Source organism: Balaenoptera musculus, chromosome 3 (genome assembly GCF_009873245.2).
Source record: "Balaenoptera musculus isolate JJ_BM4_2016_0621 chromosome 3, mBalMus1.pri.v3, whole genome shotgun sequence".
Lineage (NCBI taxonomy): Eukaryota > Metazoa > Chordata > Mammalia > Artiodactyla > Balaenopteridae > Balaenoptera > Balaenoptera musculus.
In genome coordinates this window covers 16864982-16891361 of record NC_045787.1, presented here as the reverse complement: position 1 = coordinate 16891361, position 26380 = coordinate 16864982, and the positions used below count along the sequence as shown (strand labels likewise).

General features: G+C 32.1%; 1 long non-coding RNA gene across 1 annotated transcript in view; it reads right to left on the bottom strand.

Annotated features, from left to right (window-relative positions):
• LOC118893377 overlaps positions 1 to 26380 on the bottom strand; it is a 146735-nt gene that overhangs the window by 48255 nt on the left and 72100 nt on the right. The window contains exon 2 of the long non-coding RNA XR_005019461.1: positions 766 to 848. This is a non-coding gene — a long non-coding RNA (uncharacterized LOC118893377). The remainder of the gene's footprint in view (positions 1 to 765; positions 849 to 26380) is intronic.

The window sequence follows — 26380 nt, the reverse complement described above, 5'->3', positions numbered from 1 at the left end:
CCAAGGATCTAATGACATTCTACTCATTATTTGGGAACCACCTTGTATGAAGCTAAATCTTGTTAATACGGTCACGGTCTTTAAAAAATTTACTAGTTCACATCTTTGTAGTATAATAAGAAAGAGGCAAACTTTCTGTTAGCTATTAACATCCAATATTATTATGATGTTAATTTCTAGAGTAGGGAACAACTTTTGACCTGCTAGATTACGTGTAGCAGTATAATACCTCATATTAAATATTGTATTCCCTGGATGTGGTGTAGTGAGGGAAAACCAATTGGAAAAGTTTCTTGTCAGGTTCATAATCAGTCCCTCTAAAGAAGGTAAAAAATTGTGTTTTGTCTTCACATGACCCAACTTTAGTGGCCACGAGTTGGATTGGTGGTTTGAAGCTTATCAGTTTCAAGGAGTTCAAATTAAACCTAGCCAGAGAAGAGAGAATACAAAAGAAAAAAATAATAATAATTTCCTTCTTATGCCTCTGACATTATATATCTTATGAGCTATTAAACTTAAAAAGTACTGAATCATGTAATACATAGGGAAACATAAATATGTTAATATATATAATTAAAGATTACTGATAGCAACATAAAAAATAAATACTTCATTTACTTCGTTAGCTGATCTTTCTGTTAAAGTTTTTTAAATTATTCATTCATTTAATGTCTGTTAATAGTATATATATTGGGTATTTAATTAATATATGTTGACCAAATACATTCTGAAGTCCAATATCACTTTATATATGAAAAGAAGTACCTTAAAATTATGCAAGCATTCTCTTCCAAAATTTCACCTTAGCAGTCCTTAAAAGTTCTCATATGACCGTCATCAACCTGAGCCTGCGAAGTTAGAAATAAAAAGTGATTAAAAAGAAGTTTGTTGCTGACCTGATGGTACGTATTCTCTCATTTTTGTGAGTCTATTAAAGTTTGAAACCTTGCCGAGTTTGATGACACTGTGAGATACCACCACTGAGAAAAGCAGAGCAGGGCAATTGGGTGGTTTATACAGACAGAACTAAAAATAAAGTGAAATATTTCCCATCACTGTGTTCAGAGATTGCATGGGTGAAAATTACCAATTTTATTGACTCGAGTTTCTTACCCAAGACTGCTATGTCTTTCACTTTTAATGTAGTGGAACCTGTTTGAAAGGAAAGAGAGAAGTTTCAAAAGTAGAGACAAGTGATACTACAAACTGATTTACTGGAATCTAGCTGGCACACAAACTGGGTCCCTTATTGACAGTGACTGGTCTGTGCTCTTGGATTAACTTTTTGTAACCCCTTGGTGTCTTCTATTTGAGTTATAACAATAAATCTGCTAAATGCTCTGAAATTCTGCATCTTAAAAATACTTTGTTTTGTATGATTTTGAGGAGCTGAAAGGCATCTAAATTTAGGCACACTGAAATCACTTCAAAATAAACAATGCTATATTCAACATGTGTTTGGCTGAAATAGGAATTCACATGTTTTAATTGGCTCTGGATTCAAAGAATTATTTATTTTAAAAAATGTGATTGACATAATGACTAAGTATAAAGCCATGAGCAAAAACTCAACCTTTATTTCTTTATATATTCAAAAGGGATTGCACTAAAATCTATTCTTTTACTAAAATATGAGTCTTTAAAATCTTGAGTTATTGTGATCTGTTGTTCTCTTTAAGTGTTTGAAATAAATCTGAGATTTAGTATTTTTCCCTGTAAGGTAAATTCTCAAGGTACGTATTATCTTTGCACTTATGTGAAATAAAAACATAAATTGATAAATTTATTAATTAAATATATTGGTAGAATTTTATTACTAAGGAGGAGACTAAATATATGCATTCTTCTTTCAGTTCCCAAATCTCTGAAATTTAGAAGGCTTCCTTAAATTATGTTGTAATGTATGGCTCTCAAAGTCACATGGAATCTCAGCTTTTATCATCCTGACTTTAATCCATGAAATAAAGCAACAAGAGATGAAATATATTCAACAATTTACTCTTATTTATCTTCATAGTGCAGAAAAAAAAGATATCTTCTTGCCTATTATTTTCAGAAAGTGTATGTATAAAATCTGTTACATCAGTGATTGAAGGGATATACAAATTATTCTATCAGTATTTGAAAAACAGTGGGTTCTCTTAATTATTTTAAAATTGAAAAGTATCATTACGTTTAAAATATAATTGGTATCTATTTAGAAATTCCAAAACACTTTAATAATCATTGTATAAAACATCATTAAATTCCTAAGCAAGGAGCAGCTATTAGCCATTTTATTACTCATATCATGACCAAACTTTTATCACCAACTAAAACTGTGATATTACTAAAAAGTTTACTCTTACTTTCATTCATCACAATTAATACCTCAAATCATGGAAGACTAACATGGGGAAAAATCTGTCTGATTTTAAAACACAAAAATTTGTGTATATATGTTTAAATTTTTAAAATCAATTCTATGCAGGTAAATTTAAAAACATGTAAGGGAAATTCCCTGTGGCTATAAACATGAAAAGGGAATGGATTGAGTGATAGTCATATAAGTTGATGCTGTAGCTGTAAATGGCCCAATTATGTATTTTGCTTCTCTTGGTAATTGAGAAGTTGTTTTTTCTGCCCATAAAAACATATCACATGAAATCTTATTTTTGTATGAATTAAAAGCATGGACCTGGAACCTGAACATAAAGTCAAGACTCATGAAGTTATACAACCTTAGACAAAAACAAAAATATTCCTGCTAGCACAGAAAAAGCACCATAATATTTAGCTTTATTTGTCTGAGGTTTAGGTAAGGAAAAATGTTTCTACTGAGAATTGTAACCAGGATTACAATTACAAGGATTAATTTGATAGTAATCATGTGGTCTGAAAATCCAAAGCCAAGAACTTAACAACAGAAGAAATGGTTTTAGGATAATGACATCCTTTTGATGTCTACTACAGACAAGCATACTATAGGAAACTCCTCTGAAACAACAACCTGCAATCTTAACTGTACATGATTTCTGCAGAGATACTCCTGAATACATACCAATTTAGAGTCAGCAGACAAAACAAACAGTAGGATTATGTGTTCAAAAAGTTGCATATTAAAACTATTAGATGTAAACATTTTAAAGACATCATCACAGACCCTACAGATTAAAAATTTTTTAAATATGTTAGAAAATATTTATGCAAGTAAATTAGAGCATTTAGATGAAATGGATGGATTGCTAGTTAAATATAACTTACTATTAGAAGGAAAATAAAACATCTGTAAAACTCTTTATTTATTAAAGAAATTGAATCTTTAATTGAAAACATACTTATACAGACTCTTTATGCCTAGAGAGCATCCCAAGGTAAAGTCTTCTGAACTGTTAAGGAAGAAATAACCCAAACTTACAAAAACTGTTCCAGAAAATTAAAAAAAAAAACTTTTTCTGATTATTTTTGTGAGCCTTGAAATTAAAATTTAACAAAGATATCGCAAGGAATAATAACTACAGGCCAATCTCTCCAGTGAACATAAATAGAAAAATTGCAGTCAGAATAATGGCCTGTGGAATTAAAAGATATACAAAATGACATTACATCATGTTTGCAGTAGATTTATTTCAGAAATGCTTGGATGTTAAAACATGTAAAACTAATGTTATTTATCACAGTGAAAAATATAAAAGAATATAATTACAACAACTTAATAAATTTTTGGAACAATTAAACCCATTAATGAGGATAAAAAAACAAAACCCCAAAGTCTCAGCAAACCAAGGGTAATTTTTCTTAAACTGATAAAAAATATATAAAAAATAACTGACAGCACACAGCGTATTTAATGCATAATTTTGAAAACCTCTAATATCATGTGTGAGATATAAATGTTCTCTAGTAGCAATTATGGAAAAAAGTGTACTGGAGAAAAGAAGAGAAAGGGAAATTTCTCCCAGCAGCCTCAGGAGCAGCGGATTAAATCTCCACAATCACCTTGATGTACCCTGCATCTGTAGAATACTGGAATAGACAACGAATCATCCCAAAATTGAGGTGATGGACTTTAGGAGCAACCGTAGACTTGGGCTTCCAGGGTCTTGGCACTCTGGCCAGGTGTCAGGCCTGTGCCACTGAGGTGGCAGAGCCGAGTTCAGAAAATTGCTCCACCAGAGATCTCCCAGTTCCATGTAATATCAAACTGCAAAAGCTCTCCCAGAGATCTCCATCTCAATGATAAGACCCAGCTCCACTCAACGACCAGCAAGCTAAAGTGCTGGACACCCTATGCCAAACAACTAGCAAGACAGGAACACAACCCAACCCATTAGCAGAAAGGATGCCTAAAATCATAATAAGCTCACAGACACCCCAAAACACAACACCAGACGTGGTCCTGCCCACCAGAAAGGCAAGATCCAGCCTCATCCACGAGAACACAGGCACTAGTCCCCCCGACCAGAAAGCCTTCACAAGCAACTGAACCAATGTTAGCAACTGGGGGAAGACACAAAAAACAATGGGAACTATGAACCTGCAGCCTGCGAAAAGGAGACCCCAAACACGGTAAGTTAAGCAAAATGAGAAGGCAGAGAAACACACAGCAGACGAAGACCAAACAAATGAAGAGGAAACAGGCAGTCTACCTGAAAAAGAATTCAGATTAATGATAGTAAAGAGGATCCAAAATCTTGGAAACAGAATGGAGAAAATAAAGAAACGTTTAACAAGGACCTAGAAGAACTAGAGCAAACAAATAATGATGAACAACACAATAAATGAAATTAAAAATTCTCCAGAAGGAATAAGTAGCAGAATAACTGAGGCAGAAGAATGGATAAGTGACCTGGAAGATAAAATAGTGGAAATAACTACTGCAGAGCAGAATAAAGAAAAAAGAATGAAAAGAATTGAGGACAGTCTCAGAGACCTCTGGGACAACATTAAACAAACGAACATTCGAATTATAGGCGTCCAGAAGAAGAAGAGAAAAAAATAAAAGGGACTGAGAGAATATTTGAAGTGATTATAGTTGAAAACTTCCTTAGTGTGGGAAAGGAAATAGTTAATCATGTCCAAGAAGCGCAGAGAGTCCCATACAGCATAAATCCAAGGAGAAACATGCCAAGACACATATTAATCAAACTACCAGAAATTAAATACAAAAAAATATATATTAAAAGCAGCAAGGAAAATCAACAAATAACATACAAGTGAATCACCATAAGGTTAAAAGCTGATCTTTCAGCAGAAACTCTGCAAGCCAGAAGGGTGTGGCAGGACATACTTAAAGTGATGAAAGGGGAAAACCTACAGCCAAGATTACTGTACACAGCAAGGATCTCATTCAGATTTGACAGAGAAATTAAAACCTTTACAGACAAGCAAAAGCTAAGAGAATCCAGCACCAACAAACCTGCTTTACAACAAATGCAAAAGGAACACTCTGTCATACAGAGTGAAATAAGTCTGCAAGAGAAAAACAAATACCGTATGCTATTCCACATATATATGGAATCTAAAAAAAAAAATGGTGCTGAAGAACCTAGGGGCAGGACGGGAATAAATTCACAGACGTAGAGAATGGACTTGAGGACACAGGGAGGGGAAAGCATAAGCTGGGATGAAATGAGAGAGTAGCATGGACATATAAACACTACCAGTTGTAAAATAGATAGCTAGTGGGAAGCAGCCACATAGCACAGGGAGGTCAGCTCGGTGCTTTGTGGCCACCTAGAGGGGTGGGATAGGGAGTGTTGGAGGGAGACACAAGAGAGAGGAGATATTGGGATATATGTATATGTATAGCTGATTCACTTTGTTATAAAGCAGAAACTAACACATCATTGTAAAGAAATCATACTCCAATAAAGATGTTTAAAAAAAAAGAGGAATGAAATATCAGGTGAAACAGTGAATAAAATACCACATTCCCTTGGGAAAAAAAAAAAAATGGGGAAACCAACTGAGTTTGGAAAAAGTTATGTAAAAAAAAAAAAGTATACTGGAGATTCTAGCCAACACAATAATGCAAAGAAATAAAATAAAATCTGCAAGGACTTGGAACCAAAGAAATAAAAACACCATTACCCCGAAGTATGAATGTGCATGTAGAAAATCTAAAATACTTTATACATAAATAGACTAAATTATAAATTTGTGCTTCCTTGTTTTGTCTTGATTTGTATAACTTATTTCCAATATGTATTTGGAAATTCATATGTCCAAGAATAATAAAGGCTTACTTGATGAACAAAGTGAGGGGTCAGAATTTGTCCTCCCAGGTATTAAAGGGAAATAATTAAGTGGGTGTGGCATTGATGAAGAAAGGCCAGTAACAATGACAAAATGGAACACAATGCTATACTAAGATATATGAGAGATCAATGTTAAAATTTGGATATTATTATTATTATTATTATTAGTTCTTCTCCTGGGGCATATTCCTATAAATGGATTTGGTTTTTAAATTGTGCTTACCTTCCACTTTACCTAAACTACCAAATTACTCTACAAATAGTTTGTGACAAGTCACCTATCCATGAGTAATGAAGTAGAACCCATATTTCACAATATTCTCAGCAATGCTTATAATGCTGAAATTTAATTATTAGGGCTTTAATCATTCAAAAATGGCATATTTTTGTTTTAAATTAAACTTCATACTTCATTGGCCATTTTGGTCTCTGTTGTTGTGGCTATTCACATATTACTTTGCTTTTTTTGCCTAAGAAAGGATTCTTTGTTTTGCTTATTGATTTGAACAAATCTTTATTTTTCTGATAAAAGTAATAATGATTTTTTAAAATTTTCTTCCATAATTTGAGTTGGATTCATGATTTACTTCTGATGTCTTTCATTGTATAGAGTTTTATATTTAATATAATTATATATCAACATTTGTGTTATAGATTAAAATGTTTATTACTAAGAAATGCTTTTCTACTATAAAGATATTCTCTTATGCCTCTTCTAAAATGTTTAGTTTTTTTCACTTTTTATGAGGATAATTTTAAACTGTAAAAATTTTTAACATTTATGAGGATAATCTACCTAGAATTGAATATTATAAGAGGGAAATAAATACGGTACTTTATTTTTATATGGATAACCTGTTACCTAAGTACAATTCATAGAATAGTCCTTTACCCACTTATTTTTTTCAACTTTTCATTGAGGACTGACACACAGTAAGAAAAATATTCATGTCACAGAGCGCAGTTCACTGATTTTTCACAAACTGAAAGAAAATACATGCAATGAGAAAAAGATCAAGAACTATGAATTACTAGAGCCAGAATGTTAATGTAGTACATATTTTCTTCTCCTCAAATTAAAAACAACCCAAATGCTCCTCAACAAATTGAATGGATAAATAAATAGAGGTTCATGCTTGAACTAGAAGATTATAGGGTAGATAAGATGAATAAGCTGAATTCCCCTAAATCAACATAAATAAATCTTAAAGAAAATATATCGTTGACAAAAAAGAGAAAGTCACAAAAGGATAGAATATATAAAACTATATATATATATATATATATATATATATATATATAAAGTTTGAAATCATGCCAATGTTATACTTAAAAAGTAAACATAAAAGGAACATGGTAATGATAAACCCAAACCAAGTTAATGATTATCTCGTTAACATTTTATTTACAAAATTATTGTTTTAAACTCTGAGATTTAAAAATTTTACTCTTTGCTGTTTCCTAACATGAAGGTTTAATGCCATATATTTTTATCTAAATTTTTCATTAGCTATACTACTAATTTTAACAGATAGTGCTTACATTAATTTATGGTTTTGGAAGTTTTGTAAATAATTTGAGTTTTAGCTTATGGTTTTTCAGTTTTTATATTTCTAATTAATTTCTGCATTGTTCACAATTATTGATTCAAAAATTTATTAATAATTCAATTTATTGGATTTATACAGAATATTTTATATAACATTTATTTTGGGAATTAAATAAGAATTTTTGTATAAAGTTTCATAAATATAAGAAGTGTTTTTAAATAGAATATTTTCTCTTATTTGGGTGAACAGTTTATTTAAATATTTATTCAATCAAGCTTATGAATATGTTTTTTAAAATGTCTTTACCTATTTTAGTGTATTTTAAATTTATTATTTCCTATCCAATTCTACCCAGATTAAAATTTTCTATGAATATGAATATTTTTAAGCAATTATACAAGGTTCTGATTTATGTTTTATAAACATAAATGTATATATACTATGTTACTAGGTATATATACAGGTTTATGATTGTTGTATTCTCTATTCTTTATTTTAATGAATTATGATCCCTATCACTATTTTACATCCATTTTGTCTTTAGTTACATTGCTATTCTAGAAATAAAAACTCAGAGTCTATTTATCAAAATATTGACTTTTGCAGATTCTTTTTATCTCTTTTCAAAGACGTTTAAATGTATTTTACACATACTCATTCTGTATATTGCCTCACCTTTTTGTTCTGTGGTTTCAGTGATTTGCTTGATTACAGAATTAACCACAATATCAATGTTCACTGAATACCTACTCTGGGTCGGGCACTGCTCTTATGTGCAGTCAACCAAATCAAAAATCTTTGCTCCTATGAACTTGTGTTCCAGTGTAGAAAACAGACAAGAAATGACATGGGCAATGAAAAAATAGAATATGCCTGATCATAATAAAAAATAAGTGGAAAAAAAATTCAGGGAAAGGAGATAAGAAGTGTCTATTATGGCTTTGGGGGCTCCAAATTTAAGTAGGGTGGCTAAGACACTACACTGAAAATATAATGTTTTAGGAAAGACCTACTCTTCTTGCTAAGGCAAGAGATATGCGAGGTAAGGTGCCCAATCAAAGGGCACAGAAAGCGCAAAGGCCTTGACCCAGGGAACAAGCCTGAAGTGGAACACAGTCAAGTCACATGTAGCTTCCTTGCTGCTTTCCTTGTGTCTTTATCGGAAGCTATTTAATACTGAATTCAGGTAGCTCAGTCGTAGCACTCAAACCAGCAAGGATTTGACATAGTCTCCTCAAAATTATCCAGATGTGGTGGGTGTAGCTGTAAGATTTCACCATGAGCCATGTGGGCTCAGTTCTTGCTCACCAGCCTTGCTTTCAGAACTTCTGCCTTTTACCATCTGGGTTTTCTCTGTCTTCCTGTTGACCTAGCATATACATTTAACCTTTACTTTATTTATCACTTCAATCAATTTTGTTGACTATAAATTTATAGTAACATTTTTCAACTTACTTTTCCACTTAAAAGTATTTTAAAACTTTTTCATAATATAGTTTTAATAACTACAAATTAACCCATCACAGACATATCAAAATTTACTTAAATTGTCATGTCATTGGCCATAATATGCATACAAGGGAAATAAATAAACTATTGAGATCTCTTGAATTTTTAAAGGACTCAGTAAAAACACTTCTTTAAGCCGCCTGGGACACAAACATAGGAGTCTGACTAATAGAGGAATAAGTGGCTATTTTTACTGATGAAATTGATATAAGGGTAAATCATTTTTACCCAGAGGCTAGGGCCTTTGCCCTTAAGGTCACACATCACCACAAGCAGGCCAGAAAACATTCTCTCTGCAGGTAAGAGATCTCCAAAGAAATGGGAGAAGATGTATACTAAATTATGCATACTAATTCTCTTCTCCCCAAATCAACCACCAGGAAGGATAATGGGGCTTGAAACCAGAAGTGATTCTCTAGAGAACCTCCATCTACACAGAAATATGAAGCCAGGGGAAAAGAACGTCCCTCCTACCCAGAGCCCATTGTTTAGGAATTGTGAGAGGTATTTTACATTAAAATGTCCCTACGTTTATCCTATTGAGTAGTTTTTGCTCTGAATATTAATGAATATACCAATTTAAATGACCAGAATACTTAAACTGTAATTTAACATCAACACTCAGAATAATGGTAATTCCTGCAATTTCCTCAAGACCAATGAGTAAGTGATTGAGTTTTGGATAGACAGTGTGATTTACACAGATTGGAAGGAAGAAAAAAAGGAAACTACCTCATATATAAAATCACTTTTCTTCTCTTAGGAGAAAGAAAATTGATTACAGCTTTGAGATAACAGTTTTTCCTGTTTCTATTCTTCAAGTCTTGAAAAATCCCAGCTACCACTTTCAGCCACAGGATCAATATAAATTAAGAACTGAATAGAGAGAGATTTTGATTTTGATACACTTGTATTCCTGTTATTGTCTTCTTACATACACATGCACCTTATTTTCATGTGCTTTGAGTTTCAGGATTTGACAAATAATGATCCTAGATGCCCAGTTAAATGTGAATGTTGGACATGTAATTTTAAAATAGAAGCACATCCCAAATATTTACACAGATGTTCACTAAATCATGAACAATTATCTATTGTTACCATGTCACAAGCAATATTTGGGATATACTTATACTTAAAAAGTGTAATATTTAATTCAAATTCAAATTCACCCAAGCAGCCCAGATTTTATCTACTAACTTGTATTGATCCACTGTTCTGGTCTGGAAATTACACATGGAAATGGAAAAACCTTATTACACTTAAAAGTGTCTACACATTTAATCAAATACAGTACTTTCTTAACAAAGCCTGTAACTTTATAATAAGTTTCTAATAAATTTAACTTTAAAATAAGTTAAAACAATAGGAACTTTTAATAGCACTTGTCTATTTTCCTAATCTGCATCTAATCAATGTCAGTATACTTTCCTATATTTTTATTAGAAAATCAAATAGTGTCTGCTTTGAGTAAACATTGACTCCAGCATACTACCTGTTCTGTCAAGTTTACTTTGCTAAGGTTTTATTATTTCCATGAAAAAATAAAGTCCCAAATCTCAGTTTAATCTTAACTGCCAGTTAACCAATATGTAACACAAAGTATGCTATTATGGTATAGAACATAATAGGAAATGATCAAAGATTGTTTCAGCTACAATGATAGAGTGAAAATATACTGTTACTAGTAACTACTTTCTATTTACAATTTACTAACTTTTCCAGATAGTAAACTTTCTCAATAGTATATAAATGTATATCTACAAACATTTAGAAACAAAACAAAAATAACAGACAGATCTGACCTCAAAAAAAAAATCAATGATTTCTTTAACACCCCTAACATATAGGCTTTTAGTACAGAGAAACAAATAGCAATATCAGGGAAAGAAGAAAGTAAATGATATGGTTTGGGATTTGGTGCAGGTTAATTGTGAAATATCTAACATACCTTCTGCATTTTGTAATACTCTAAAATATGGAGATTTAATATTTTAACTAGATCATGTTAATAGCAACAGACATATTTTAAAGAAATCTTCTTCTTTTAAAAACAATGCATTTCTTTCAAGTTGACCTGAAGGGCCAGCAATAGATGATTAAATTGTAGAGATTAATTAGTTAAGTTTGATAATTTAAGGCCACTTTTATACTTTGAAATAAGGGCCTCAGAGATTATCTAACACATTTTTCTACAAAGAGAAAAGAACATATTTATAAAAATAAAAACTCACGGTTATCCAATAAGCAGGTGGTTTTGAATTATGTTAAATATAAATAGATTGAAGGCATGTAAGTACCTGTAGCTTAGATGTTTTATTTCATTTTTATTATTAATAAAAACAAGCCCTTCCTTGATTTTTCAACAGACGTGTAACAAGTATGGGTATGTTTTAACAACCTGTTTATAAGTCTGTGAAGAACAAATGATGAAAGACAGAAATGGAAACAGCAGATGAGATGGATTTGCTTGCCTTGTATTTCCAAATTTTAGTTTGGCAGTGATATTTTCAAGTTTCTGATGCCTGGGTATGTTTTCCTTTCTGGAGATTTGAATGTGAGGTTTATATTCAAGGGATAATCAAGCAATAAATGCTGAAGGTAAAATTTCATACATTCCCAAGCATATAAATTATTGTCTTCAAAATCCCTTCATTTTCAGGAGGTGACTATAGGCATTTATACCTATTAAGCCCAGGGGGCTTCTGGTCCACTTACATTACACTCTTTGGTTAGAGTTTTCTTATCTCTGGAAACAAATTGAAAAAATTCAGTTAAGTTCATCATGTCTCTTACCACCAGAAAAGGAAATTAAAAGTAATTTCGGCTGATATTTTAAAGAAGTTTTGCTTAACAAATATAATATGTGAAGTAACTCTCATCATTCATTTTGTTTATGGGCTTCACTAATTAATTACCTAATTAACAATGTCAAACTATTAATCTCTACCCCTTGAGTCAGAGTTTAGACATCTTTAGTGAGCTCCATTCAGTGAAGTAACTAATATCTCATATACTTTCTCCACATGAGATAATATAAGTGAACACACAGTTGTTGTCATCAGGGAATATATCATCTAAGAAAAATGACGACCTACAATCAGCAACATCAAATAATCTGTAGTAATAAAAGGCAAGCCAAATGCAATTTATTCCAGCCCCACTTCCTAAATCTCTGAAGAGCCCAGAGATCCTAGAAAGATGTTCTGGTCACACACACACACACACACACACACACACAATCAGCTCTCAGATCTAAAAATGTTTTTATTTGTTAGAAAATGGATTCCATAAAGGTTAAAAAGCAATCAATACCAGATTACCAGAGGGTATAGGTGCAGAATTGTATATAGTCATTCAAAGCATTAAATTAAGAATATAGCAATATAAATATCTTAAAAGCATCTTTTAGGTGTTCAAAACATAATGTATAAGTCATTCATAACTAATTTGAGCTTTATAGATGGGGCAGAAAAACAGTTAACATTTGAAAGTCCTGAAAACTTTTCCTTGGGTAATTATACAAATCAAGCAGTTTGCCTTTGATCAAATTCCTTCCCTTTGAAATATATATATATATGTCTAGATATCTAGATAGATAGGTAGATAGATAGATAGATGATAGATAGATAATCTTGATTGCATGAACTTCTGTGGAGAAATGGAAAAATAAGGAATACAGTAACAGGTATATCAACTTCTACAAAGAAAACAATAAAAAGCTACCCTGGATTCTTCTGAATTCTCCTCCTCCTCTGAAGATTCTGCAGGTCTTTTATAAAATCTGGAGCCATAAAGAGAGAGAAATAATGGGCTACCAGAGATTACTCTACTGCATGGTAGATTCCATGGATTCCAGGGAATAGCAAAAAATTTACTTGGGTGTATTATTTCCTGGTTTGCTTCATTATACAATATACAGTCCAAATAATCTGCAGAGCATGGGGAAAGCTAGATGGCAGGGTGTAGAAAGTTTCTCATGTACAGCGAAGAAAAAGAAAAAGCTATTAGCGTTCACTTGATACGGATGTGCTTTACAGATTTGGTCATGTAGGAATTCTCAGTGTCTACATTTGCTCTTTGTAGTGTCCAATCCTACTTCTCCAAATGGGGGTTTTGAATGAGGACTGCTTTACAAAGGGCATCAATGTTTGAATCCTTAAGTAGTTTTCCCTTTATTTATAACTTATGTCCTGTTATGGAGGCAGGGGTCACATCTGAATTAAGAATTCCCAGTTAATTGTCAATAAAAGAGGGACAAAAAGCAAGTTGATCCAACATACGGGGACAAAAGTGCTCATGGTAAAGGCAGCCTATGAAACAGCAGGAAAACCAAGAAAATGCCATATACAAGGCTAAGGGACGCCAGGACCAACGGCAGGGAAATGACTTATTTTCTGAGTTTATGCTCATATTTAATATTCCTGGTTTAGGTTGAGAAAGGAAAATAAATGAGTCCAACACAAAGTTCACACTTAATTTTGGTTGTGAATGATATAGTATTTCATAGTTAATTAAATTTTATTTTTCATATACTGAAAACTCCGAGAAGAGTGGGAAAAAAGATGACTGTTATTCAGTCATGTTCTACTCATGTAAATAATGGTAAATTAGGCACTGATAATATATTACACTGGTGTAGGACATACCATCTTAAGAGCCAAAGGCTTAAATATGTAGTTTAAAAGTTATAAAGACATAAGTACAGTATACATATTTTTTAATCAAATCGTGGTGGATAAACTTTACTGTAAAATAGTGATAATACTGTAAAATAAATGACCTTGTGTCCTTTTTCAAGCTACAGTGGAGGAGAGAATGCTTTGTTATTCAAGGTTCTCTATTTGGTGTTGGGGGTAGGGAGCAAGAGGAGGTAAGTGTGGCCCTGGTCAAAGTACTTCACCCCAGAAATTTGGTAGGTTTTAAAGTTACTGCTTTCCAGGTGAGGAAACAGAGATTCTGAAAAGTTAAATAATCTTATCCACGGTGACAGCTAGTGAATGGTAAACGTCTGTCAAAATGCTGGGACTGGTGAAGATTAACTTAAAATGTTGCCATATGGGCTAGTGGCTTGGTTATTTTTGACCATCTCTTCTTCCTATTTATTACTTTTCAGTTCAATCCATGTCAAGAAAATATTTTCAATCAGACTTAAAAAATAAGCCGATCACAAAATGGCACAGGTACTTTGGAAGACAGCTGGCAATTTCTTACAAAACTAAACATATTCTTAATATACTCTCTAACAATTGGGCTCCTTAGTATAAAGTCATTACTCAGATGACTTTAAAATTTAGGTTTACACAAAAACCTGCACACAAATATTTAGAGCAGATTTCTTCACAATATCCCAAACCTGGGAGCAATCAAAATTTCTTTCAATCAATGAATGGATAACCTGATTATGGGTAATTCATACGATGAAACAGTACTCAGTACAAAAAAAAAAAAAAAAAAAGACAAAATAAAAACCAAAGAAAAAAACAGGAGCACTCAAACCATAAAAAATGTATGTTGCAAAGTGAAAGAAATCAATCTGAAAAGACTACAAGACTACATTCTGTATGATTCTAACTACACAACTTTCTGGATGAGACAGTCAAAAGATCAGTGGTTGCTAGGCATTCTTGGGTAAGGGAAGGAGGCATGAATAGGTGGTGCACTGGGGATGTTTAGGGTGGTAAAACTGTTTTTTATGATACTGGAATTATGGACACATATCACTCTACACTTGTCAAAATCTGTAGAATAGATAGATAGATAAATAGGTAGATAGAGCTAGATGGATACAGATATAAATATAAATATAGATAGGTAGAATTAACTAAATATAGATATATTCTTAAATACAGTATACCGCCTAACATTTTAGAGGAAAAGGAAACTAGTATAAAAAATTGAAAGTTTCAAATTATTCAACATCATTTTTTAGATTAAGTTTGCCAAATAAAATACAGGATGCCCAGTTAAACTTGAATTTCAGATAAACAACAAATAACTTTTTAATATAAATATATGTAAAGTATCACATAAGACATACTTATAGTACAAAATAATTATTTGTTGTTTAATACTGGGCAACCTGTATTTTGCTGAACCTTGCAAATCTAATTTGGATGGCAGTTTGTATAACCTAAGTACGTGTCTTGAAGATTCTAAGAAGCCATTATAACATTATAGTATCTGAACAAATATTAAAGATTCTGTTAATGACCTTGGTTTTAATAAGATCGTAAAGCTAACGAAACTGAATACTTCCAATTGATTGTTGCATTTATGCTGACTCATCTTCTCCATTGCTTATGGAATACATCATTTGGACAGACTTTAGAATAAAAATATATCACTTCTATCAAAGTTGGATCAGCATACCATATTCTGAAATGCCCACATTACACTTTTAAAGGGCTCAAAATATTTTGAAAAATAGAACTCAAAAACATGATATGGGGTTGTTATAAAGTTAAGCAAAACAATCACACCCAGTATTACAGGAAAAAAAGACACTTCTGAAGGTAAACATGTTAGTCACGTGCAACTCAAGAAATCAGTTGTTTAAAAAGTACAGCCGTGAAATAAGCAGGCAATTAACTGCATGCTTTAAAACTGATCTAGCCTAATAAATACAAATAAAATTAAAGTCGACATTCTGCATGAAGTTTCTGGGAAATCAAATAAAAAGGAACCAGAGAATAATATATATTTACAGGATGGTTGGATATTTTAAATTAAATCTTACCCAATCAAAATAATTAACTATAGATCAGTAGAATAGATGACATATCTGATGAAATTCATGCCAATGGTTAACTTTAACACTTGGAAAGATTTTCCATTAGCATAGTTAAAGATACTGCACAGCAGTTGCACACATATAAACACACACACCCTTTAAACTGAATTTATATTACAATGCAAATTGCATAGTATGTTATTTGATCTTCAAATTTTATCACTTATATACCGAACTTCAAAAATAATATTTTCTTGCTTTTTAAAGATCTAATAACAATCTTGCCATGATGTTCTATCACCTAAAACTTCAACATAATATATATTTATATATAATAAATAATTAATACATTAAGGATACATCATTTTAAAGATGTTATCTCAAATCATTAAAGTTTATGAAATCAACTGGAAAAGTAGGCCAGTAGCTTAAGAGCTGAAACTTAGATAACATCAATATTCAATAACAGTGAGCATTTTTTAAATCGAGGCTCGTGTATACAAGGTGTCTTCAATATGCAATTTTGTTGGCAGTATTAGTAATTGACAATAAACTTGTAAAATACTGCTCTTAAATGCCTACATGTGTTTTAGGGAAAACCAACACCTAATATCTCTGACTGACTGGAAATACTCCATCCTGACAGGGAAAAGTACTTGTTAATGTTATTGTATTGAGACAAAATTTAATTAAATTAAACGTAATGAATAAAAATTTAAATTCTTCCAGTATGTTTGTTATATGATACTCTCAACTAAAGATCATTTTTCCAAATATTAAGTTTTAATAGGTGTATATTAAGCAAAAACCTTGTTTATAGCTCCATCAAACTGTAGTCAGCAGATAAAGGTCTTTTAAGATTGATTTAACTGCAGTGGCGGAGTGATCTGTTTTTCCATCAAAGTTCATAGGGCAGCCAAAGAATAATAAGATATACTCTAAGTGCATCCAATAAACATGCCAAGCCAGCAAAGCATCATACTTCAAATATTGAGACAGAGAAAGGAGATTTTTTTAGCAACTGCCAATCTCACTTTTCCATAAACTTAATAATTAGTTCAAATGAAAATTGAAGTTATACATGACATGTTTAAGTATTTCTACTGAGTTAAATTCGTCACAGTTTAAAAATGTTTTAGCTTAACATGTTTAGAACATGATATTTCTTATTTTGATCTAGAGAACCATTGCTTTAACTTGAAAATATGTAGGAATTTTCAGAAGTCCTTTTCACTGTAGAATAGTTTCTGAATTAAAATATTGTAATGTTAACTCTTTTTAATATAACTGTTCATTTTGCAAATTTATAGATGTTAAATTATCCCTTATTAATTTGGTTTGTGTCCAAGTGACAATACTTAGAGACATAATTTATACGATTTAATAGGCTTTATTAAATGCTGCTACAAACTCTTAGTGGTACAATCTCAAGTTTAAATTAATCAATTTCGTGCATCTGAATGGAAAGATTAACTTCAGGAAGTGGTCTTGTTAGGGACTAGACACCCAAGACAGTATCTTATTGTAATGACTCCAGTACAATTTCATAGAATACTCTTCTAAGTTTTAATGCCTCAAAATTCTTGCTCTAATATTGGAGATTATGATAACTTGAATTCTCTACAAAGCAAATCTGAGGCAGAGGCCTTTTGCGTTAACAATTTATTTGGGAGAACAAAATCTGTTAGCAAGAGTGAAAAATAAGAAGAGTGGTTAAGGGAACAACATGTACATGTAAAGGTGCTCAGCGTCACTAATCATTAGGGAAGTGCAAATCCAAAGCACAACGAGATATTATTTCACACCTGTTGGGATGGCTATTACCAAAATGACAAGAGACCAAAAGTGTTGATGAGGTTCTGGAGAAAAGAGTACCCTTGTGCACTGTGTGTGAAAATGTAAATTGATACAACCACTATGGAAAATATTGGAGAGTTTCCTCAAAAATTTAAAGCTAACTATAAAAATAGAACCATATATTCCAGCAATCCTACTTCGAAGCATCTATCCAATGGTAATGAAATCAAGATCTTGAAGAGTCATCTGCACTCTCAAGTTCACTGCAACATTAGTCACAATAGCCACAATATGAAAATACGGAAACAACCTAAGTGTCCACCTACAGATGAATGAAGAAGATGTAATATATATTTATCTTAAATGTTCTCACCACAAAAAGGAAATGGTAATTACATGAGGTGACAATGGTATATGAGGTGACTAAACCTACTGTGGTAGTCATTTCACAATATAGAAATAATGTATTAAATCATGATGTTATATAACTTATCTTAATCAATGTTATATGTCAATTAAATCTTGATAAAGCTGGAAAAAAAGATTTTGGATTTTTTCACTAAATAGCTCTCTCCTGTAAATATGACATAAAACATGGGCTTTAAGTTGAAATACACATGTGAACTATGAAAAATATATTTATAGTGTTAGGGAAATATAATTAAATTAATCTAGAAGATCTAACACATACAGCCAAACTTAGAAAAAACAATTGTAAACATATGTAGAAAACATTTAAAATAAGGCAAATTAATAGTAAATTTAATAAATTATTGTTATCAACATAGTATTTCAGGACTTTCTCCAATAAAAAAGAAAATCTGAAACACAGAAAAATAAGAAATTAGATAGGCAACATAATGATGATTGTGTAGATTTTTTAAAGAATAATAAAGAATAATATGCTCCACTTTATGTAAATGTTTTCAAAATGGAGATAAAAGTGAAAATTATTTAAAGAAATGTGAATTTTTCTAACAAAAAAAGACAGGTAGATATCAATGGGAAAAATTTTGAATGTGAAATACTAACTTTAAAAATGTTGTCAGGGTCAAAGAGCTTTAGAGTCTAAAGAAACAATTTATATATATTTATATATTATTGTATATATTTATATAGTATTATATATACATTTATATTTCATATATTATTGTATGTTTTTTAAATTTTATATATTTATATATTATAATTATATTATTAAAAATAATTACATAGATGATGAAATGCTTTCCATTTTATTTAATCTAGAATAATATAGAATAATTACATGACCAAAGTCTAATAAAACTAATGCAACAAAGTGTACTTCAGATTAACCATAATTAGGGATATAGATGGGAAACTCCTGAATAAAAATTCTAGGATTTTAAATATACCCGTTTATGAAAAATGTTAAAATGTGATCAATTTAGCTTTTTGAGTAAATGGAGGGTTTATTAAACATTATGCAGGCTCTTATTATGATTCATTACATCACACTACTCTGTGTTGAAACTTTGGAAGAGACAGATGAACTGGATAATTTTTCCAGAAAAGTCAAAAATACCAAAACCCACAAGTAAAAGATTATAGTTAGTCAGTGTTTCTCAGTGTTCTCATCATGTAGATTCCTTGGGTCAGGGCAGAATGGCAGATATCTTGCAAACCCTCAGTGTGTGCTTCTGGGATGATGAATGAATGAGTGAAGTAACACATGCAGAATAAAAAATGAAAGCAGTATGACTTGTATAACAGAAAACATTTCTTTCAAATTAATACCCATGAGACAAATGTATTTTAAATATTGTTTATCTCAATTAATTTTACAAAGTATTTCACTTCTTTCAAGCCCCTACTGCCAGGCAATTTGTATTATTTATTCCTTCCATTCATATAGATTCTAATTATGAGGAGAAAAAACACAACAGTATATATTCTGTTCAGTTTCATACTATTTCTCTTCCTCCTTACATGTAAGAATAAATTATACTTTTCTAGTATCTAACATACACCAACTTTAAAAATATGTAATGTATTCTAATGCCTATATTATTTGTGTTTAAAACTATTTTCCTGGCATTTATTTTATTTTGGTTCATGAAAAAAATGGCATATAAATTATCATTAAAAATATCCTTAAGAATGATTTAAGATGAATAAATATTCTATCAATTATGGTGCTTTAACAAATGATACTCTATGAAATCCTACTGAACTTTACTGCCTACTAATACTACATGTGAATATAGTATTACAAACGAATTGTGTGCATGTGAGACACATATTTGCTCTTTAAAAGGCTCCCTTCCAAGGGCAATAAGTACCTTGGTTAAATATCTTCTTCTTGTTAAGACATTGGATGTCAGTCTACACTACACTTATAACACTGTTTTATTATTCCATACCATCCTCAGAAGTAACTATTTATAATATGAATGTGTATTTTCATTGACTTTTTAAAAAGCATTTGTATTTCTCTACAGGTAACTCTTGGAAACATACAGTATAATTGCTCTGTTATTTTGTTTATAAAAGTATTATCTTCTTTTTAACAAAAATAACATGGTTCCCGAGGAAAATATATTTTTAAATATAAATTCAGCAACCTATGCTTTTTTAATCAACAAGTTTTCTCAAGAATGTTACCTCCCAGAAGAATGAAATGCTGCATTCTTTGTAGTATCTATTATTTTTAAGACAGCTCTCTGCACAAATCCATCAGATTTTCCAACCTTTCAGCTACAAAAATATAGTTTTTACAAAATAATCTGAATTTACATAGTGTTATTACACTCCAAATGCAAAATGATGCTTGCTGTGCTTACTTTTAAACAAACAACTGGTTATGAGTACTCATCTTTATTAATTACTGAAGGACGGTGTTAACAATGATCATCATTCATTGATTACATACTATTTTCCAAGCATTATGGAATGTGGGTCAGCATGTATAATTTCTTTTGATAACTCACAAGAAGCCTGAGAAATAGAAAAATACTATTATCTCAATACTGTAGATGAGAAAGCTGAGGCTTAGAGATACTGTGGGACTTGCCGGTGGTCACAGAACTCCTGAGCTACAAGAAGGCTATATATCCAGGCTCCCTATCCCCAAGGTCCCCATGCTTAAAGATCGCACTATTTGCCTCAACTTATGCAAATTTCACCCTGTTTCCTGAAACACTTGGTATACTTTTTCTTTTTAAATTGCAGTTTAGTATTAATAAAAGTATCGACCTTTCCCAAAACATGTGCTGTGCAGAGTTCAGGGCTCCCAGAGCATTATTATTCAATATTTCTCAGTCCTAAATAGAATATCATCTTAGTAGATTCCATGTATTATCTGTTAATGGAAATTCAAACCACTTCCAGATATTTGATACATCCCTTTTGATATGTTATACTAACTAGAATTTGTTGAAAAGCCTGTAGTGATATCCTTTACAGAGACTAATGTGTACTCTCACAAGAGAGTAAAAATGTAGGAGCAAAATGCCAGTCAGTGTGTGGTCATCAGCAGCTTTTAGTAATCAATCAGTACTCAAAGGAAAGCAGTTGTGAATTACTCATCACTGTGATTGATTAGAATGTAATAGATTACACTGAGATTCAGTCATTCACTTGGAAGATCATTAAATAAATGGATCAGATACGCTGCCTGAAGTTCAATTTTCCTCTCCTGGGTAAAATTGGTTAGCACTACAGAGAACAAAAATTCAGAGCCAAACTCAAATGCATAAGGAGTTCCAATTTCCAGATACTTAGTGACATATAGAAAGCACGTTGGCAATTAACCCAATTTGCTTTCAGTTTTTAAAGGATAATTGTCAACAGTGAAATATATCTCTATACTCTTTTCATATTACTCTTAAGATCATAATAATCACTTTCAACCTATATTTCCCAACATTTTCTTATGAAAATTTCCAGAGAAAATTTGATAGAATTTTACAGTAACCTTCCATAAATCTGCCATCTAGATACTAGCACTAACATTTTCCTACATTGGCTTTATCTGTCCCTCTTTCTACCCATCAATCACCAGTTCTTAATTTGGGATGTCATTCAAAGTAAATTGTGGCATCAATATAATTCCCCCTAAATATTTCAACCTCACCATATACTTTTATGTGAAAAAATAGAAAATGCTCTTTTGTTTACTTCTTCTTTGGGGAATGAGGATTTTTTTTTTTTTAATTTGGCAGTTTTGGTACTGTTATCTATTCATCCCTTCAAATTAATGCAGCTATGCTGCTGTCATGATTTATAAGTAATAAGGCTTGTAAAAAGGAAATGACTGTTGTTTCTGGCCACGCAAAACGTGTCTAAATTAAAAACACGGTTGTATACTGGCGATGCCATCACCTTAGCTGCAGCTCAGTGGGCAAATTTAATTCATAAATCCTTCAGCAGTGCAGACTCAGACCTCATCTCCAAGCAGGCACATCCTTGTCATAGAAACCTAATTACCTTCTTCAGCTGCAAGTGAGATGTTTATAGCAACAGACAAGAGTGTATGTCAGGGGTGCCCTGGCATTGTGGTGACCTTCTGGGGAATAACACAGCAGACATAACTGCTGGGGATCTCAGGCACTTCAGGTTTTCATCAAAAGAACTCTATTGGAGGCAGTTAAATAAAAAGTTACTGAACATGACAGATTAAAATGACTTCTGCCTAAAAGAGACTTAAGTGGAATTAATAAGACCATGCTTTCCTATGGACCCTTGTGCTTTCATTTCGAGAAAACTAATTTTTGTTGTTTGGGTTTCTCAGTGTGCCCCTTTTCATCAGTTTCCAATCCTATGAATAAACTTTTACTTTTAGCTGGCCTAAAATGCTATCACCCATTCACTCATTTAATTAAATCCATGAAGCGATAACCAGCCCCTTGTGCAAATCAACATGAGAACCACTGTTAAGACAAAAACAAATTGCCTTTAAATGGGTCATAAGTTTTACTATAACCACATAAGCAGTGGTATATAAAATCTTTAGTTAGAATTTACCTTTGCAGTATTGGGATGGCCAAAAATTTCCTTTGGTTTTTAAAGTAAAAATAAAGGACACATTTTTCATTTTCACCGAGAACTTTATTGAACAACATGGTCACCAATTTGTTCCACTACCTTCTGCCATTTTTCAGGCAATTTCATAATTCCATCTTCCCAAAACTTTGTATCTTTTTGAGCAAAGAACTGTTCCAGGTGCCTTCTACATTCTTCCAGGGAATTGAAATTTTTTTTCCATTAAGAGCATTTTGTAAAGGCTGAAATAAATGGAAACCTGAAGGTGCAATGTCTGGTGAATACAGCGGATGAATCAGAACTTCCCAGCCAAGCTGTAACAGTTTTTGCCTGGTCATCAAATAAGCATGCAGCCTTGCGTTATCCTGATGGAAGATTATGCGTTTTCTGTTGACTACTTTCAGACGCTTTTCGTTGAGCGCTGCTTTCAGTTGGTCTAATTGGGAGCAGTACTTGCTGGAATTAATTGTTTGGTTTTCTGGAAAAATCTCATAATAGAGGACTCCCTTCCAATCCCACCATATACACAACATCACCTTCTTTGGATAAAGACCAGCCTTTGGTGTGGTTGGTGGTGGTACATTTTGCTTGCCCGAGGATCTCTTCCATTCCACCTTATTGTACAGTATCCACTTTACATCACCCATCACAATTTGTTTGAAAAACAGAACGTTTTCATTATGTTTAAGTAGAGAATCGCATGAGGAAATACAGTTAAGAAGTTCTTTTTTGTTGCTTAACTTGTATGGAATCCAAACACCAAAGTGATTAACATAAACAAGTTGGTGTAAATGATTTTCAACGCTTGATTTTGATATTTTGTGTATGTCGGTTATCTCCCGCGTGGTATAACATTGATTGTTCTCAGTTAATGTCTCTGTTTGATCACTATCAACTTCAACTGGTCTACCCAACTGTGGAGCATTGTCCAGTGAGAAATCTCCAGCACGAAACTTCACAAACCACTTTTGACACGTTCGATCAGTCACAGCCCCTTCTCCATACACTGCACAAATCTTTTTCTGTGTTTCAGCAATACTTTTACTTTTCTTGAAATAATAAAGCACAATATGCCAGAAATGTTGTTTTTATCTTCCATATTCAATATTAAAATGGTTACACAAAAATTCACCAATTTTGATCTTTTTAAAAAATGTACGCTGATATGACAGCTGTCATAGTACAATGTAACAAAATTGTTTCGAATGAAATTAAAGACAACTAAGCGCTACTGGAGCCATCTTATGGAAAAAACCCAACAAATCTTTTGGCCTACCCAATAATTAGCAATTAGTCATTATAATTAAAAACCGATGTCTGCATATAGAAACAATATTATTTTTCTTGATTACATAGGATGATTTTTTAAATGCCAGTATTAATATCTGAAAAACAATGTGTTTCAATTTTTTTTCTTTTTCAGGGACTTTCCTGTTGTTTAAATAATGATATAAAAATGATTAATTTTAAGATAATGTATAACTAGAGCCGAAATTATAAGTATGATAGCAGCTTAGGACATCGCTTGATATATAGTAAGGGATTTATTAGTGTCGGTTGCTACTAATGTAACTAATACTATCACTCTCACTCTTTTTCTACTAATTTTACAGTGATAATAAAAATGGTAATGATGATTTGGGGTGTGAATTTGCAGATCAGGTTAGGAAAGGTGAGGTACACATCAGAGATGTAGACCATTGATTTGAAGCTGGGGTTCCTGGTTGCTCATGGAAAATGGGAAATGATTAGGAGCATGATTTCCAACATTCAAGCATAAAAAACTGTTTTGGTAAATAAGAGATACAATTACTCCTATTACAGAGTCATTGAAAAATATCTCCCATAAATTCTCACAAAAATAAATGGTGTTAATTATTTAAAAATTAGTTTAACAATAAATTAGTAAACAGTAAGGTCAACAACATTTCATAAGTAAATATAAGCATCATGGGTCTATTCTTTTAAAATCCTTCAAATTTGGCCCATGACACTAATTATAGCTTAATAAAAATACTTCTGTGTTGGGCCTAACAATGTGGTTGAAGTTAATAGTTTTCTGATTATCTGGATAAACTTGAATATGTATTTTGAACATCTAATAAATGGATAAATTGCATAGTCTTCATGAAATTGCCAACTGTCTGTAGTTTAAATTAAATCTGAGGTCACATGTAGCTCATTATCACCATGGTGTTACATTCATGGAAAGGTCAGTCCAAAAAGCAAAGGAGATGAAAAAACAAATCTCCTGAAGAAAATTAAAATCAATGCAATTTGTAACACTCAGTCCTACTTTTTAAAGTCTCCTTTTTTCCCCCCAGTGTATGCTGAACTAAAGTATTCCAGGAATTCTTGGTCTCCAGTCCTCACAATTTTATCCTCCATCTTAACACCCTTGGACATATCAAAAAGCATCACCAGTAGCTGTAGCTGAAAGACCTTCCAACCACCAAGACCCATTCCACCCAGGGTTGAAGCTGCTAAACATTGATGCATTTCTGTAATGTAACTATGATAATATCATTTATCCCAATCCCTGACATTCTTTGCCTATAAATTTTTCAGGATGACAATAAATAGCCTGTACCCATGGAGATCATCTGAAATCTGAGTAATCAAAGGCCCCATCACAAAATTCATTTCCAAGAAAATCTAGTCTCTATAGACTGGACGTCAACAGCCTTGGCAAACTCCCACCATTTGGTGGCACAGCTGATATTTGCTAACAGCATCCTCCTCCTGGCGGTAACAGAAACACCAGAATATTCTGGAGAGGTATTCTTTCAGTTAGGGCCTGGTTAGGTAAATCAATAACCATAAATAACTCCCTTTACTAAAGTGCTTGTTACAACGACAGACACATAAAATGTTTGCTGACCTCTGGAAAAGAGAAAAGTTATGGTCATATGTGAACTCCATTGTCCCCAAACAGGTACTCTGTGAGACTTGCACAGGTATAAAAGGCATGGATACTTAATACAAACACACACACACACACACACACACAACTTAGATTGGTGGGAAAAGTCCATGAAAAGTCCATAAGAAGTCCAACTCCAATTTGAAAAGTCTTGAGAGTTTTCAGACTTCCTAATTTATTAACCTCATATAAGACCACTAAGTTCTGATTCTCCCTTTGAAATACCAATTATAAAGTGTATATTATCGCAAAATGCAGTTTCCATATCAATGTGTTTCTTTAATGTCACACTGACTTTGTAATTGATTTCAAGAATCCGAATCTCTCATATGTAATTGTCTCTTAAGTCTTAAAATTTGAATCCAATTTTCAGCCTGTTATATCGAAAATTTACTCCTTGCTTAGGTCAAAGGTGATGATTTTTTATCAAAGGACCAATGGAGCATTCGTAAAATACATCTTAAACTTAAAATCTTAAGAGGGTGAGCTATAGAATGAATCTCATATAAACTTTCATTGAAAGTAACAAGCCAGTAAAATAATATAGACTATAGTGTTTACATACATTTCTTAAACACATTAAAAGTCAGCTGGGTTGGTATGCCCCTGGCTGCGAACAGATGAC